Below are 16,722 nucleotides of genomic sequence, written 5' to 3'. Positions count from 1 at the left end.
GATCGTTCTGTGACCTTCGAGGGTGTAATGATATGACAGAACTGCTATGCCTGTGCCATGGAATAGTAAATTAAGCCAATAACATTTACCAGGATACACAGTGGCAGCTGTGCCCCTGATCTCTGGGCTAGCAGGAAGCAGAACTTCTTTTAATGGTTACCATCATACACTCCTAAGGATTGTCTGCTTCCAGTTACAACTATCAGCACTGAACATTAACATGTAGAATTTGGGCAACAAATATATTCCTATCAACAACGTTGATACGTGTTGATACGTGTTAAAACCTGTGCACTGTGAATAGGAACTGGGAAGAAAAGGTGACTTTTAGAACTGTGGCTTAAGTAGATGAAAGTCATAAAATTCTCTAATTTTTAAAAATTATTCCAAGTCTGTACATTGAGGACCTAATAAAGTATTGTAACAGGTTGCTTAGAGAGGTTATGTAGTCTCCTTCCTTGGAGATTTTCAATAGCTATCTGGACATTCTAGAGCAGCTCCAACTTATTGCTGACCTTACTCAAAGGAAATGAGCCTGGATGGTCTTACGAGTTCCCCTCCAACATAAATGGTTCAGTGATCTTATAATCTTTGGGGTCACACAGGCTGGCTGTAAGCCTATCTTTTACACTTGGCACCAATAATAGATGAAAAGAATCCAATCTCTCTCTCTTCTGCTGGATCAGACAATGGAAAATAAGAGGCTCAGGTAATAGCTTTTTGCTGAAAGATAGAAGTCCAAGCAGAGTTGTCTGCTGAAGTCCTGCAATGCAAGTTTTATCTTTGAAAATAAATTAACAGATTCCAGAATTATTTCACATTCAAAGTATATGAATCTGATGTGGAGTCTTAGAGCTCTGTTTCAAGAATATAATTGCTTCCATTTTCTCCTAAATCGTGGTATGGAAGGGACAAAATACAGTATAACTAGTTTTTCTCTCTTCTCTGAACACTCCAACATGCTTATTTTGAAACAACTGGATTCAAAGGCTTTGATGTCACTGTCACAGTGGCAAAATGTAGATTATTATTTCCTTACTCTTGTTTGATTGCTGTTGCTGTAATTCTTTCCTTTCACTTATATCTTATTCCACTGATGTGTTTCAGTGTTATGTACACTGTTAGTTTACTTACACGCTCTGGGCGACAAAGCACCATTGTGAAGCAGTCAGTTTGCTAGTCTATCTTTAGCATTGCTGTGGTTATTTATTATTTATTCCCATCTCATCACCTCATTAGAGGCAATAAATGTATAAAATTCCAGAGCCTGGTGTGTTCCTCGACTGTCCCCATAGTCAACACAGTCAAATACATATCCAGGTGAATGATGAAATATTAAAATAAATTGCAACAAGCATCCATAGAAAATGCTACCTCAGTCTTCATTCTTGTATTCAGAGAGAGAAGGTATCCCCTGATGAAAAAGCTTCTTAGCATCTAGCTTTGTCACTGTTGACATGTTCTGGGGGAATGAGGATATTTCAATGCAAATGTGTGGAGGAAACCATAATCTAAACATTTCAATCTTCCCACCTCAAAAGGAAACTGGAAAACTCTAATTACAAACTGCTTTCCCATGGAGAGAAATACATGCTTCCTTCATGTATGGAATTATTCCCCAGTCCCCTTTTCTTTCCTACCTTGGATGAAAGGAACTCGTGTCTTCTCTCTTTGCGTACTTTAATTTTCCAGGTCTATTATACATTTCCTAACTCTTGTGTATCTAGAAAACTTACATGAACTTCCTTAAATAAGACTAAATTTTTTCACGTCTTAGTATGTAATATGTTAATCTCACAATGACTCTGTGAAGTAAGAAATTACTATAATTCCTTTTCATTAAAAGGAAACTTGGGCACCAATCCTACAAAATAAAAAGGGTGCCTGGAGTGGGAGTTGGATATATAAGCCAATGATGGCACATCAACATCCCTTCTTTCACAGAAGACCTTAGTCATCAAGTAACAGACTATTCCATGGGGATATGAGTGAAAAAAGGAGGTACAATCCACACCTGCTCTAGAAGCTGTGAAACTACTTAGAAAATAATGTCACTGGATCATGAAAAGCACAACTAAGTCCTCTATGCTTAAGAAGCTCAGGCCTCTCACTTCAGTGTAGGTTTGTCTTATGAGGTGGACAGCTCCATTAGATGCATCATTTTTAATACATGGGACATTGGTTTCTCTCCCTTTGTAGATTCCTGTGGCTCCTTTCAGCTTCCTCTGGCTCCTGTTGCCCATCAATAATGTGATGGCACTACCTTATCCTTTGTTCCCCTTCTAGCTCAATGTCTGGAGTACCAGACAAATCTGTTAGAATAAATAATAATACACTCTACAGACTGTAGAGTTCATATCTGTTCTTGTCCTCTAGGCATTGTCCCCTGACACTTCAGTCTCTTGTTATGCGAATATGAGGAAAGGCAAAACCACAAAACTGAAAACAAACACCAAACAAACAAACCAAACCAAACCAATCTATAGAATGAGTAACATTGTGGTATTTATAATGAAGTCTCTATTTAACTTTGACACAAAACCAAAATTTGGATGACCTAGATGTTAGAAGTTTATTTAAGAGTTTGCATGCTGTTGCTTAAAGATTTAGAAGGGTCCTTCTGTAAATTAACTATATCAGTACAGTGTACAGGACATGAATGACAATCCACTGGTTTCCAGATTGCATAACAGTTGCTTTTATCCTCTGATAGAAAAACAGAGATTGCAAGGAGACATTCAAAAACATAATGTATCATATCAAGCCAAATTTTGCACATAAAGACACAGTTCAATCTAAGCAAGTAAAACCATCAAAACATCTCTGGCACCACCTACAGAAGTAATTCAGTATTAGCTTTAAAGGTTTTCTGTTGAGAAAAAAAATAATGAAAAAAAAGGAATAAAGGTAGGAAAATGAAGATGAGTGAAAAAATAAACAAATAAATAGATAATTTCAAGAACTAGAATTATGTGGATGCTCAGCTTCCTACTGATAAAGTGTTGCTTAGTAGTAGCTGCTATGCTTTCCATGCAACATATTCAAACTCCAAAGTGTGCTTACACGCATGTGAATGGTCTCCATGAAATGATTAAGTGACAAGATACAATCTGTAACGTGTGGAAATCAGTCTTTACTGTGAAGGATTTTCTTTCTAGTACTGGAAGCCCTAGTATATAGATTAATCACGTTTTCACAGCTGGATTTTGAATAGAGCCTCATTAAAGTGATATAAATATACACCATATTGTTGTGTCTTTTTTTTTTTTCTATCTGCATCAAGATCACTTTGGTACGGAAGAATGCTGTTTCATTACATCCACTCCAGCTGTGCTCGTCTTCCAAAGTCCTAACGCTTGCCAAATGTAAAACTTAGCACTTGCTCACAACAGCAGGTTAAATAAAGTTTGATTGAATAAAAGATAATATGGAGAATAGAGTAGATAAGGGAGGGGATAAAATGAACTTTATAATGAAGACAAAATTTTGGTTACAAATATTCTTCATTTCTTTGCTATTCACCAAGGGTGCTGTGGTTATTACCATAAACAAAACAGACACTTCTAAGTCTCATAAAAATGAAAGTAAAAAAAAAATGTTTTGACCCAAATGACAGATAGCAGCAGCAAATTCCATATAACGTATGGTTGTGTAAAAAGGTACAGAAACAGCATGCTTTATGGTTGATATTGTGCTCAGACCTCTATGAGAAAGTATTTCACAATAAGTGAGCTGAAAAACTCAGCTAGGGCTTGTGCTTAAGTATGAGTATAAATCTGAGTGAAAAAAAATCAAATAATGAGCTCAGTGATGTTAAAGACAAAATATCCCTTTGATTTCATCAGGGTCAGACTTCATTTGTGGATTCCTTGGAGGCAAAACAGGTATTCTGACATCATCCAAACACAGGGCCGTGGCACAGCTGTGAAAGCAGGAATCAGTGTAGACCCATAGTGGTCTGCAGTCCCAAAGGACCCAGTCACTGGGCTGGATGCCCCGGGGCAGCCAGGGCACTGCTGGCAGACAGACACCTGACTGGTGGATCTGTTTTATCCTTAGAACTGTTTATACTTAGCTATACCAAGTGTGCAGCATCTCTATGTCGAGTTCTGCACCTCACTTGGCACTTGATGAAAAGAAACAAGGTGTGAATATGTTTATGGAGTATCTTAGCCAAAATATCTATTTTCAAGATGCTTTATAATTTGCAAGCTAGCACTTTTATCCCAAAAGTTACTGTGTAGTCTCCTGGTAGGTGTAAGATTCAACAGTATTGCTGTCTATATTCATATTGCAATTTTTATGAGTATATAAAGTGTCTATAAACATTCTTTATTGATACTCTTTATTGAAAGTAGCTCCCTGATGAAATAATTTCAGTTGATTGCACTGATGTAGCTTAGAGGGAAATTAGACTTGAGATTGATTTTACATCATTGCATTTCCTCAAAGATTTCTCTTTCTTATCTAAAACAAATTGTATATTACCATTACATTTTGAAGTGAATGAGTAATTAATAAACTGGAAATTGTTATGATCACATTAAAAAAAGTCTATTCCTGTAATAAGAGCAATGATTCACTGTTCACGAGTGAGTTTAGGCCACTGACGTTAAACGCTAATTCTTCCGCAAAACCAGAGCAAGAATGATTTTCTTTGTGAACTGCAATATAAAATTCCAGTAAACAAACCATTTAAGTAGTGTAGGAGTCCCACAAATATAAATAATTAGTGAGCCCAAGTCCCATATTGTTACAGAGGGCATTGGAGGGTATATAATCCCACCCAGAGAGTGGGGAAGTAAAGGAGAGCTTTAACTGATGGACTGTAGAGTGCTATCCAGGGATCACCCCATTTCATGTGATGGAAACAAGAGTGGAGAAGGAGGGGGATTACAACCTCATTTGTCAGTGAGTTCTTCCAGGTGCAGCATTTAATATTTTTATCAAAAGCAACATGTTTTTATTCATGGGTGAACAGTTGAGCACCAGTGACATTATCTCCTGCTGCTACTAAAAAAAAACTAAAACAAAGAACCTCCAAAAAATCTATGAAATGACTATAAGTGGAAAAAGATTATGGAAAAAACAATCTCTTGTCTATTTTCAGCTCATTTTCTTGTTACATTTGATAGCACTTTTGGTATTGTCATTTTCACTTTCTCTAAATTAGTAAGTTTTCTCTCTTCTCCAGGAAAAGAAATTTATGCTGATCAGGCTCTAGTTACTTTTATCTAAGTTTTTTTAACTGATCATATTGCACACTCATGGTATCCTCACTAACAGATTACAGCTAAGAACAGGGAGGAAGAGCTGTATCTATTGTCTCTTATATAGGGAGCACTAATCTACTCTATTTTATCATTTCTATAGTAACTATTACTAGTTATTCTGGATATATCCAGTGTACATAAGGTCAAAACTAAAGGTTGCTAATGTAACTGCAATTTCTTTCATAACAATAAGTTTCTGTACAGAATAAATCAGTTTTGTGTGCTCTGGGTGGGTTTAATTCAATTAATTTGAGATGTCAATTAGTTTGGGCCACATAGGTTTTGTTATTGCAACAGTTTAATAGTGCTTTCCCTTGAGTGAGAAGATGATTTTAAATTGATCACTTAGCAGTTAAGAGGTCTGTCAGTTACAACTCTGCTTCCTGCCTTCTGCAGACTAGGTGTTTTTTGGGATGCTATGGAAAATAATTTTCACATAACTGTTTTCCTCTGAATTCATGGATTTGTTGTAAATGTCACTAGTAAGAGGGAAGTGTTCTTATACCATTGACTGAGTAGTTTCTTGGTGGACTTGTTAGCAACCCTGCATACTCTCAGTGACAGTGTTGCTTTTCAGTCTTCCTATGAGATCGGGTAGGGATGGAAAGAATTGTTTTCTTTTTCCCTTTTCTATTGTTTGGAAGCATATGTTTCCAACATTGCTGATGTCATATTGGCAATGAATATTATAATTTTGTTTTAGGAGGCAGATGGACTTCAGAAACTTTTTTACTAATTTATATAGTGAGGTTACATTGTGTTTTCTTCTATTTTTTGCTTTGGAATCCTTACAGTATAGTATGGTCCTCTAACAAAACATTACAATCAGATCACAACTTCACTCAATGGGGTTAAAGAATAAGCAATGAAAACTTTGTATGATGCCACAATCTGTGAGTGTGATGACCCATGCTCCAGTAAAGAAGCTGTATGATTTTAGTAATAATATCCAAGAGGAGTATTCCACTAAACTCATGCCACTGACTCACTGTTTGATTAGATATGGCACACAACAGCTCCAGTGAAAGAGAGGCAGCCTTCAAGGATAGATTACAAGACTCTTCTTATGACAGATGTTCAGAAATCTCTAGAAGGTAGCTGATCCTTTCTTGCAGTTCCCACTGTCATTTATACCTCATTTTTCACTGCATTGATATTTGCTAGATCTTCCAAAATATGTGTACAATAGGTAGATGTGTCAATACCTTTCTTAGGCACACAGGTTTAAGCTAGTCATTGTTGTGGTCAGCATTAGAAAGAGTTATGGTTTTCAGAAGTTACTTGTGGTTTACATACTTCTCTGAACTCTACATCCACACATATACATGTATGTAATCAAATATAAATACATTACAATGCATTTTGGATTTCAAAAAGAGTGGAAGTATTGTAAGTCTGCATCTTGAAGCTGAAAACAAGTAACATTTCAAACTGGGAGTTTTAAAGGAATATTTTCATCCTTTTTTATCACAAAGTTTGAAAAATTATATTGCTTTGTATAGAGTAGACAGTATATGTTAACTTACACAGTCTCACATAGCATATTGGTAATAAAAATAGAGTAATCAAAGTACTCACAGCCACTTAAGAGTGAAATGATATCTTGACACAGACTCTGAAAACAGATTTTATTTCAGAAATTAAAATAATAAAACGACGTTTATAATTATGAAGAGATATTACAGATTCTAATGAGTCATCTGGTAAAACTTGCCATAATAGCATCACTTTCCAGGAAGGTAAGATTTTAGGTAATATTTTTTTTGCTAGGCCTAACCTAGAAGGTATCGTAATTAAAGTGTGTTCTAAGTTCTAAGGGGGAAAACACCTTGCTCACTTCCTCTCCTCAGTATCCTTTCTGAAGAGATCCATGTCTTGTCTCAGAATTCTCTTTTTTCCACTCAGCAACTACTCCATATCTTTCATGATGAGCAGAACTTCAAACTTGCACACCACTTCAACTGAATTTTGAAGAGAAGGGAAGATTTTATGTTATGTAGACTATGACCCTCCTCATATGCTACAGGCTGTTCACCTGTAGCTCTGGAGCACAATACTACTGTGTTAAAATTCTTTTCATTGGCCATTATAATCCCAAAATATTTCACTTCTGACAGCTTTTCAATTCCCCATTCTGTACTACTGAAGTAGATTGTTGGAGTGGTTCTTCCATTTTACTTTGTTAAATATCGCAGTCTTTTAAGACTACTTTTTCCAGTTTGTCATGATCATTTTGCATTCTGTTAGTCTTTCAACATGTGCAGTCCTTCCCTTATTGAACATCGTCTGCAGTTTTCTTGACACTTATTTGCAAGTCTTCCAATTCTCTGATTTACTAATACTGTTTCTTACAACTGTAAAGTGAATATGACAAACTGATCTTGCTTCTGCTGACTACTAAGCAATTCTTTAAGTCTGAACTACAAAGTTAAAGTATTAACAAAAAAAAAAAAAAGAATATATTCTTAATCAACCCAGAACATATACACTCTTGGACACAGAAGGCAACACAGTTTTTCTTTGAGTAATATATAAGTAGCATCAAAATAGTCTAGATGATTGCATCAATAACTGGTTTTTAATTTTGGTTAAATATTTTTTTTCTTACAGCAAAAAAACATAAACTTTTTTTGCAATCAAATAAAATACCTGCTAGAATGATCCAGAACATTTAATTCGGGCATTTGGTTTGTTTATTATTCTTGTGTTTTTTTGGCTTTCCTTTAATTCAAAAATGAACAGTGAGAAAATGTATAACTGAAATACTTGTTTTAATTAATAATTTTTCCCAGTTTTTTTCCAGTTTTCTTTTTCATTACCTTTTGAAATCATCCCATTTTGAAACTGCATTACTTTAAAAAAAGAAATCTTACAATGAGAGAGTTAAATACTGAAATAAGATCATCAAAAGGATTGTGAAATCTCCAACCTTAGAAACTTTCAAAACTCAGCTAGACAAGGTCCAGCACAGATGGATCCAATTTTCATCTAACCCTGCTTTGAGTAGCAGGTTGAACTATATGAATGCGGTAATTTTATCTAAATTTAAGACAGGACATGCATATTAAAGATGAAAAAAAAGCAATAATTTGTCTACTTCATAAATATCAGTATCCATTGTTGCAAAATTAATAAGCTACTATTTTTTTGCCTGGTGTGCTTGTTAAACACTCAAACAGGTATGTTTATTAGCTGAAGGCAGGATGGATACATTTCTTGAATATCTTGCACAATGAAACAACATTGCTCGGGCAGGGCCTGATGTTCCCTGGGGCAGACACAGAGCCCTGGACTATGGGCAGGATGAGGGGAAGCCATGCCGGGGGCACAGTCTTATCATAGCATTTCTTCTACCAAAGTGTCCTGGCATGCAGTTATTTTTTAATGGTTTCAGAAACTGCTATTCTCAGCTCACATAGTATGATAGATGTTGCCACTAAGGTTTTATTCTTCACTAAGACTTTATTCTACATCTGCTCATCCTAGGAAGCCTCTGTGTGCCATAGTGTGAAAATCCACACCAACGAAGGATACAACTCTTTGAACTCACCTGTCTTTTTTTTTATTATTATCCAAAGCTCTTTCCCTTTTTAATGACTTCACTGTTCACCCACTTGGCTGTGTCCAGCAGGGGATTGACACTACATTCTTAGAACAAGATACTGAATCGCACATGAGTTGTCTCATCCAAGTCAGTGTTCCTGGGGTTTACTGGAATCAGTTGAAAATAATCTGGCAAAGCTCTCCTTGTAGAAAATAGTTCAAATTCCTACCTTCCACCTTTCTTCTGCAACCAACCGTCCTGTTTGAGAGATGAGCAACAACAGATGGGAAAAATATCAGTAAATTCACTTCTGACAAATAATCTGTGAGGAAGTGTCTGTGGAACAATCTGCTTTCAAACTCCAAAATTTCTTTGAAATGTACTTCATAGTCTATCTGAGCCTGAATTCACTGAGTTAAACAGCTTTTCTTTTGCTCAGGGACAGTGTCATGGTTAACTCATGATCAGCCACATTTTCTGAAGTGAAAAGCCTTAGAGTTAAAATTTATGAAGAAAAAAAAGACATCAACACGTAAACTATAAGCCCGAGTTTGCAGTTATATTGACACTCAATAATTCCAGTCCACCAGCTGTTCACTTTTTTTTTCAAAGTGTGTCAGCATCTCCTGATAGGGGCTGTCTCTCAGTACACATTGTGGCCTCTCTGCTTTTCCACCTTTGTTAGCTAGAAGTGACTACGGCATGTTATCCCCTGGACCTCAGTCGAGGTGATACTTCCACAGATTTACCACCTGCAAGAGTGATTTGATTACCTTCTAGTGACTCCAGTTGCTACAGGAAATGATTTTGTTAGACACAGATTGCAACAGTATTAATGGTTCATTCATTTACTATATTGGTCATGTCTGAATACAGTTTTCTTTAAAATTTCCATGCCTCCAAAACAACACCTCTTTCAGGATGATCCAAGGTACAAGCAGAATGTGTTTACAACTTGCATGTGTTGTTTCATGCTCTAATTCTACACAAGAAGAGAGAGGTTGCCTGTATTAGATCCTGTTTTCTATATGGCATTGCTGATAATGCCGTGAAATAAATTAGCTTAAATTAGCCTAGTTTGCCTATACTGTTCATACTCTTCCCACTTGGCACATTTTGCTTTCACTCAGAAAATCTGCATAATTACAAACCTTTAGCTGATCCCCACTATATTGTGAGAATTGTTGAAACCTTACTGCACATTTTGTAGCTCTAGTAAATGCAGTAAGTAGAAGCGTAGATCCACTAAAGCCAGGGGAAACACTGCCACAAGGTCAATAAGACCAGATTACCTTAAATGAAAGAGTTCTTTCCCTTCTCTTATGCATCCTCAAATCATTATCTCTGCACAGTTATTTTGGGAAGATGAACAAGTTGCTTCATAGCAAGAGCATAATTCTGAAATTATGCTCACTAGATCCATTAGGTTGCTGTGTTTAATTCTAGGTCTTGGTATCTGATTGTGTGCAAGGTTCAAGATACATGCAAGGTTCCATCCAGGTTCCAATCAGGTACTTGCCTTTTCAAGAAAATCTGGACACCACTGAGAGAGGAGTTTGTTCCAGTGTCCATTTGCTACAGCCCACACGAATACCAGCAAGTCTGAACTGATTAACTGATGGAAAATGCTCCGTCCCCACCATGGCATAGCAAAGGTGCTACAGAAGCAGCTACCATGTACTCTCTGGCTAAGAAGGCAACAAGCTATTTTTCAGGAAGGGTGTTTCAATGAAATTTTGTGATTATTTCAGTAATTTTCATAATTTCACTCTTATCCAAAAATAATTCCCAAAGAATTTGAGGTCAGCTTCAACAAAATAGAAAGAAGAAATTGTGATTGCAATTACAATAAGATATGTTGTTTGAATCAGTAAGATATGACATGACAATTTACTCTCAAAAATATGAAATAGAATTGCTCATGAAGAGACACAGACACATTGAATAAAAAACCCCTGAACCAACAGAGGCAAAATCACAAGATTTTTCTCCCCACTCTTTTTAGTGAAGTTAGAAGGGAATTTTTGCTTTCCTACAGGATCACTATGAGTTTCAGATTCTAGAATCTTTTTTTTCCTCCCAATATTATACTCTATACAGGAATAAAATATTCAATATAAGAAGTAATAGCGTGCTTAGTGCAATAGCAGTAGAGTAATAGCTTCTTTAAAAGGAGAGGAGTAGAGGATTTCTAGAAGAACAGAAAAAGTTTGACAAGGAAATAGTAAGAAAATTATAACTTTTTATTTTATAGTATCAGGAGCTAACAGGTAAAAATACAAAATTACACAGATAGGAAACATTATAAAAGGTAATTACCTCTGCTGTTAACAAAACAGCTGTTGTCCAGCTATCTCCTTTGTGTGAACCTGCAGGCTAGCCAGATCAGATCAATGACTCTCAGCAGGGTTAAAGGAGCTGTGTAGCTTCATTAACTCTTTGGAAGAAGAATCTGAACACTGAAAAAGAGATATATTAAGTGAGATACTCTTCTTTCCATCTTTTTTGGTTCCTTTGAGCTCTTAGGACCAATCCCTGTACTTAAGCCAGAAGAAATGTAAGATTTCAAGTAAATTATATTAATGTAATGTCTTTAAAACAACAGAAAGCAGGGTATTTGTTTATAAATGTAGAATCTCTAGTGTCTAATGGAATACACATACACATATCTTAATGTGGTTTTGATAAAGAGAAATCCAGACACTGGATCAGTAATAACTATGTCAAATCAGAATCTACCACAAACTCATTTTATCCTATTAGAAATCTTGATTTACGACCAACTCACAAACATATAATTTTAGTATTCACTCAGTGCTTCATTTCAGAAAGGCTCATTTGCTATTTTTGAGCAATTGTCCTACCTCCTGTTTCTTCTTTAGCCTCAGGAATTTTAGAAATATGTAAAGGCAAACTCAGGAAATCCAGTACACATCTGATCAATAACAATTTTACCCACTTTTACCCAAGCTGCCATCTGTTAGATAGGATGCAGTAACAAAAAAAAAAAAAAAAAAGAGAGAGAGAGAGAGAAGAAATTAAACATTTCACTGGTAGAATTGCAATGTTGTCTTGAATAATTAAAATAAAATATCTCAGAAGGCAAAGGTTTCCTAGAACTGGCACAGACTTATTTGAATAATGCCCTGGAATAAAAAGGTTAAATGTACATCAGTGATATGTAATGAATATCATATAATACTGATCATGCTGCTTTTCCTGTCTCTCTCTCTAAAAGATTATGACATGTTGAAGTTATCAAAATAGATGTGTTTATATAAAACTGACAGTGATATGTAGTAGAGGTTAAAGCTCTCTGAAGATCATATAAAAATAGAAGAGGAGGTATCCTTCACAGAGTCCCAGAAGGATCATGGCTTTTTTTAATTAAAAAAAAAAAAAAAAGAAGAAAGAAAAAATCGAGACCATTGTAAACAAGATTTCCCCATGAAATGAAATTAAGTATGGCAAAGTGGTTCTCCAATAACTGTGCAAATAAAATTAAATTAAATTAGCATTGTTAACTCTACCAATTCTTAAAGAATAAGCAGTTAGAAGTCAAGATCTAAAATGCATCTTTTGTCTATTAAACTTTAACATTTACATACTCAATATGAAAATATCAAATGTGAGTGATATATATTTAATTAATCATGTATGTTTAAACTTACAGTTGAAAGTAACCTACCACCAATGACTAACCAGAAATATAACTCAGATGAAGCTTTTTTTGCAGTCATGTTTAGCACCTTTGTAACATATGTTTTCAGTGACTTAGAATTCATTTAATTACATAGTGTAGTGTGTTTCTTTGCTCCAAGATAGATTTAAAGTTAACTCAGAAAAAAGAGTAAGTGATCCTTTGCTTCCCATGCTAATGGTCACCTGCAAGTGGGGAGTAACAGCTTTCTGGTAACTGCAAAAAGCAACTTCCTCACCTCTCTCTCTCTCGCCCTGAACAGAACCTGTACATCCTAAAAGTTGGTATGTGATTTTTTTGTGTATAAAAGATAATAATGTTTACTAATCTTTCTGAGATATTTTCGAGGTTAATGGAAGAAAAATCATGTCCAAGATCAAAGCTTTAGGATTTAATAAAGTTTATGACAAATAAAGAACAAACAATTGTACAGAAATATTATTCAGGCAGCCCATCAGTCAGTTTTACAGCTGTCTTAAGTAAGGATGGATGGCATATTGGCAGTGCTGAGGTATTTTAGTACCCTTTTCCTCTGTGGACTCTTCCAGCACTTTCTCTCCACCAGGTATCCAAACACTGTATCCAACTTCTCCCAGCTAGCAGGAAGGGCAAGAGCAGTGTCTGATAGGGCCTGAAGACACCTCCTTCTATGCTGCACCCACTTAGAGGGTACCCTGCAGCAAGTGTCTTTCTCACTCTGCCTTCGATGGTGCTGTATTTAATAGTGTGGCTGTGACCTTCTCTGTCATCACATTTCAAATATTTGTGTTTCTAACATGACAATGTGAAACTTCAGTTAACTATTTTCTATAATTTTGTTATCTGATTCCTTTCAATTTTCAAAGAACAAATAAAACTGGTTATTGCTAGAAGTTGTTAAGATGAAGGCCACTTCAATTTTATTGTCAGAATTTTGGCGGTGGAAGGAGACTGGGACACACACACATTCACATTCACATTCACAAGGGAAATGCATTTACAGTCAGGGAACAGATGGGGGAAATCTTATGCTTCATTGAGGCTGGTGCTCCCTGCACTACTTAAAGAATGTTCCTCCTGAGAATCACAGCTAAAGTTTGTTTCAGGTTTTGTCCTCAAACTGTAACAGAATTTAAGGTATAGTTTTGACCTAAAAGTTGTGAGCTGAATTGTCATAATTTTTATACTAAAGGAAATTCTTGTGTTGATTTTACAATTTTTGATGCATGCTATACAGCTTTACTTTCATGCTTCTGGAAATAACAAAAGTTTGTGCAATGCTAAGAGCCAAAATATTGCACAAAATCCCAATTAAACTTTTCTTGTTTTCCAGAAAAATAATCTGGCTAATTTCAAACATAATTTTGGTTGGGAAAAGCAGCTCAGAATTTGTCATAAATGTCATATACTTGTTCAGACCAAAATTACAAACCTTTAAAATTCATTTTTTTAACACTTTTACTGTCAATATCTTTGCTAGAGTTTCAGGCAAAATTTCACAGTGAGACTTAAGTGAAACAGCAACACAGCAATACATACAATGTTGATGGACATTCAGAAATGACTGTGCATTAAGACATAATGTATGTTCTCATAGTAAAAACTTCAGATATCAAGAATATTGAAACTGACCAGCAGTGGACCTTTTAATAGTACAGAGGAAATAATGTGTTGGAACATGATGATATTGTCTCATATTCTGTATATTTTAAGGCTGCAGCTTTCTCATGTGGTAAAGTAATCAATCCCACATGCACTATAAATGTCAATTACTATATATGAAAGTTAATGTAAATTTTCCCTCTTGAAACAAGAAAACAATATTCTGTAAACCTGGAGAAAGGCCACCATACTGTACGAAAATGTTTTCAACAGTTAAGCAGGAAAAAGCTATCAACAAAAGCAAGAATTATGATCATTTAAGCTGTTACAAAAAGATTAGCAACAGTCCTTCCTTGCCATATGCATGTAGTTAAAAGTTATTTTTACTGTACATATTGACATTCATCACCTTACAATTTCCCATGTACATGAATAATTATAATCAGGGAAGAACTAAGAGTATTTAAAAAATTATGCATATACCTAAGATTTTGCAGCACATTATTTTTTCACCTGAAGTTGTACAGCAACATTTTGAAAAAATAATAGAGCTTTAACTCTGAATTGTTGATACTATATCTTTTGACAACTTGTTTCAAAGGTTTCTTGGTTTTATTATGAATATTTAAGCTAATGCTACTAATTTTTAAGCATTAAGGGAGGGTAAGAAATGGATGTCTTGTTGGCATCTTTGATAGGGTTTCCTATTCTTTCTTACACTGGGATAGATTCTAATAAACTTTTCAAACTGTAGTCAAAATGGAAATCCAAAATAAGATAGCACTTTATCAGTATTTATCACAGAAAATAAAGTGTGAGGGAAATGTCTCTAGAAGGAACAAAAATGAGGACTTAGTGTATATCCTGAGTATATGCAGTATGTCTGGAAATCTTAAATGCAGAATCTGGTAAACATGCAGTATACTTCAGTTCCCAGCTTTTAGCAAAGAAAATAGAACTGTTTTACATTAAAACTGTCAGTATCTCTGAGGGTTTGAGTTCGTTGCTTATTTGAAAACAGAAAAATTCTTGAATACATCACGGGCTGAAAGTTCAGACATGTCTGAAGTATTTTAATCTGAAAGCACTTGTCCTTTTTTTTTATGTCTTCTAGTATCAAATTAAAAAATAATTTAAGTGGAGAAAGCAATTACTGAGAAACATAAATTCAATCTCGTGGACACTAAATGGCTTCTGCTATTTTTTTCTGTGACAACCCAGAGCTCAGCATTTGCCACCCACGTGGTGTTAATTAACACGCTTGTGTGTTTCCTCCACTATCATAGAATCATAGAATCATTAAGGTTGGAAAAGACCTAGCAGAGGTAGCAAAGAGACCCAGCTGAGAATGACATGTGAATTGTGATTATTGCACTGGATTGCACAGATGTGCTTAAAAAATAGAATCTCTGCAGGTGTTTCATTTAAGAACCTAAAACTAAGAATTTATGTTTCACAAATTAAAAGAGGGAGATTTAAAATGAAAGAGGGTTTATAATTTCTCTCTTCCAATTCCTGCTTTGTTAGGAGGGTTAGGCTACCCTTCTGCCTTTTGTTTCATAGAAGTCTGTGTTTGTCTAATTGTATTTGTCTAGTAGCCTTTTTAATAGAAAATCAGAAAGTTACAACCACAAATGTATTTTGTGACATTATTTATCATTATTTTTTATTTTGTGTTTTTAATACATTTTAATAAATAGTTTAAATGGTACATTTTAGAGAGGGCGACCGGATTTCAGACATTCCACAGGCTATAAAAAGGACATAAGGTATAATTGCAAATGAGGTACACTTGAGACTGCAGTCTTAGAAACAAACATTGCAAACATTATCTTGGTATTGAAGTGTTGAAACAGATGCTATTTTAATAGTCATATTCTTTGAGAATGAGGATTATAGCCTTTTCTGTGTATTGATATATGAAATTCAAAGGTTTGCAAAGTAAAGCAGGTCAGATCATAGAACCATTTGGGTTGGAACATCAACTAGATCAGGTTCTTCAGAGCCTGTCCAACCTGAGCCTGAATGTTTCCAGGGAAGGGGCATCTACCAGCTCTCTGGACAACCTGTTCTAGTGTTTCATCACCCTCATTGTAAAAAATTTTTTCCTTTTATCAATTCTGAATTGACCCTCTTTTAATTTAAAACCATTACTCCATCACAACAGGCCCTGCTAAATAGTCTATCTCCATCTTTTCTGTAAGCCCCCTTTAGGTACTGGAAGGCTGCTCTAAAGTCTCCCCAGAGCCCACTCTTCTCCAGGCTGAACAGTCCAAACTCTCAGTCTCTTTACAGTAGAGACGCTCCAACCCTGATCATTTTTGTGATCCTCCTCTGTACCCACTCCAACAGGTCTAATTTTATTACCTATAATCAATGTCTTATTTTTTTTTTCCATTATTTGGAATATTAGCCACATAGATTTGTTCTCTATTTCCTCACACTTTACCATTTATAGTTCCATCCCAACCACTAAGAGTGTACTATCATATTGCAGCTAGGCTACAACTGTTCTCACACTATTTGGGAACCTTTCATCTTTTGTTCCCACACTACAGTTTGGGAAATCGTAACTTAAGTTCACAGGTTGCATAATGTGCAATGTTTAAAAGACATGAGATGTC

At 35.4% G+C, this 16,722-nt stretch overlaps 1 long non-coding RNA gene across 1 annotated transcript; it reads right to left on the bottom strand.

The window, feature by feature from the left end:
* Window positions 1-8,005: 8,005 nt before the first annotated feature.
* Window positions 8,006-11,824, bottom strand: LOC108644351. Its single transcript, XR_001923218.2, has 3 exons — window positions 11,682-11,824; window positions 11,137-11,276; window positions 8,006-9,075 (listed from the first exon to the last, which is right to left on the bottom strand). It is a non-coding gene; the product is annotated as an uncharacterized LOC108644351 (long non-coding RNA).
* Window positions 11,825-16,722: the final 4,898 nt, after the last annotated feature.

The sequence above is a fragment of the Manacus vitellinus genome, unplaced genomic scaffold, assembly GCF_001715985.3.
Source record: "Manacus vitellinus isolate BGI_N305 unplaced genomic scaffold, ASM171598v3 scaffold_11_pilon, whole genome shotgun sequence".
NCBI lineage: Eukaryota > Metazoa > Chordata > Aves > Passeriformes > Pipridae > Manacus > Manacus vitellinus.
Note: the sequence above shows the minus strand (reverse complement) of the source record. Positions and strands in the feature narration are given on the sequence as shown.